Here is a 2,500-nt window from a genome sequence, read left to right on the forward strand (position 1 = left end):
AAGAGAGAGATTACGTACTCCTTATAAACGAGTTAGTTGACGGAAAGAGAGTCACTTCCGCGCTGATACATCAACTAGGGATCTCAAATTGAATGGTCTCGCGCTGAGCGAGTTGCTATGGCCACAGTGTCACCGAGAATGAATATGCTCATTTGGGATGTTTCGCCTGGTATGCAATAACTTAATGAGTGATGTGTGTAATCAATGGTACTAACATTTGTTCGCAGGAAGCATGTTGATCGGGTGGGTTTAGTGTTGTTCGGCGGCTGGGTTTCGAAGTGGTTAAGGAGTAAAGTGAGTTGATGGCGACTATATGAAATCTGGTGATACTTCGGTAACAACGAAAAGACAATGTCGCAGGAGATCTTCTAACCATCAAATAAACTGACTATTGATTGTTTAAAGAATTTTCCCATAGTTCTCAACAAGGTCAAGTCAAGGAAAATTAGATAAAGTTATTACTCAATCAAAGAATTCATCCAAATACAAGGGCGAGGAAACGTACGGAAAACAAATGGTGGGTGGGAATTCTGGAGGAATCACGAACTGTGCTTAGGAAGGCTGGAAACATGTGGGCCGGATTCACCAAATGGCTACTCCAGTTGCGAGTCAACAGGAAGCCTTGATCGGGGCAGTCGGTGTAGTCACCTAACTGACTCCACGTTTCGAGTACTATTAGCTCTATCGGCACAGTTGGAGTCACCAAACTACTGACTCGATCACAGTTGCTGGAGTCTACCAGACGCTGACTCGCACAGGTCCGCAGTACAAAAGCTGACCGCACAGTGGATCACCGAAAGCTGACTGCGAATTCGAGTACCAGGACTCTTGATGGATTAGCAACTTCACAAACACGATTTCAATGATTTTTAAGCGATTCTTTCGTCCCAAACCTCTCCAAATGCTCTTAGGTTATCATAAAACGTTAGAACAGTATAGACCGCCAGATAGCTTCACATCAATTACAGTGAACACATCTCAAAAAGCATATAAATAGAAGCTAAGGTCTTCTTCAGGGATCGAGGATTTAGATTAAGAGCGAGGTGCTGAAATTGACCGTCACTCACGATTTCAAGGAAATATCAAGGTGGCGAACAATTTCATAAGAGAAACCCTTCGAAAGGTTTGTGATTCTTTTCACTTCTTTCCTCCGGATTAAACTGGTTTTAAATTCTCGAGAAGAGCAAATCGTTGTGTGATTGTCGCTTCGGTAATTGTTTATTTGTGTGAAAACAAGAGCGTAATATATTGTCGATCGGATTGGTCGCGTGGTCAGCAAGTCCGGCGCAAGATCCGCACGCAAAGCAGCCGGGAGATAAACTACTGCTGCGTTTGTGTATTGATAACACGTTGTAATGCTTTATTTTCGTTGATAAGAAGATTTATAAAAGATCAACTTGCTTTTCAGTGAACTGTAATGATAAACGGTAACAAGTTTGAAAAAATGGAAAGCATCTTTTGACACACACGAATCTCGATAACATCTATACTCCGTCCAACATCAATCACAGCGACGCTCTCTAAGACGAGCAAATTCAAGTAGGAGTCTAAATTACTCAATGCAATTCGTACGCAAAAACACACAATAATAAAATATTAGTGTAGAATAATAATAAAATGAATAATAATAATAAATAATTTCCTGTTTTGATTAAGTCGGAATGGGAGCATTAAATGAGATTCACAGGTTCTTGTAAGTGTTTCCTGAACACCAAGCCGATCGTAGTAACTTGCACGGCGATCTTCGGTAAACGTATACCCTAGTTAACAACGCCGACCAAACGATCCCATTCCTCGCTCGCCTCTTCGAGATCAATCGATCGAGGCGCGCTGCTGACCGGGGCGTCGGAGGAGGCAGAAGGACGGTGGTTAGGGATCTGGAGTGAGCAATGGTCGGAGGGAGGGCGACGAAGGAGTAATCGGGAGGGGGACGCGGATCTGGTAGGGTTTAAGGTTAGTTGGTTAGGGTTAGGTTCTGGTTTGGGAATGGCCGGTGAAGGGTAAGGAGGAGGAGAGAGCAGGAGGAGGAGAGAGGGAGGGGGGCGATTGAACGCGATGGAGGAGCAGGGAGATGAAGGTGGAGATTTGATGTTGAGAGAAGGCGTAAATGTTTTCACGGCGATTCGCGCGGATACGGGGAGAGCGTGGTTATCTGGTGGGATAGAGTCTGGGTAAAATCACCAGTTGTGCTACGGTCGCGTGATGCTTGAGATGCAATCTAGATTAGCATACTTCTCGGTGCATTTTTGATGATATTTAGCCCCTCAATCATTGAAATTTGCCTTTCCGGCAAATAAAAAAAATTCGAAAGTTGTTTCAACGATAGATCTGTATAGTTTGATTCCTGTGGGGAATGTCATGTTTTAAGCAAACTCGTAATAGTTTGCATAATACGCTCCGGGCGTTTGTTCTGGATCAAGTGAAAGAGTTAAAGTTGAAAAAGTGACTTCGTTTTTACGTTTATGGTTTATATCATGTGCAATTGAGTTTATGAAATTAA

The sequence above is a fragment of the Asparagus officinalis genome, chromosome 2, assembly GCF_001876935.1.
Source record: "Asparagus officinalis chromosome 2, Aspof.V1, whole genome shotgun sequence".
Taxonomy (NCBI): domain Eukaryota; kingdom Viridiplantae; phylum Streptophyta; class Magnoliopsida; order Asparagales; family Asparagaceae; genus Asparagus; species Asparagus officinalis.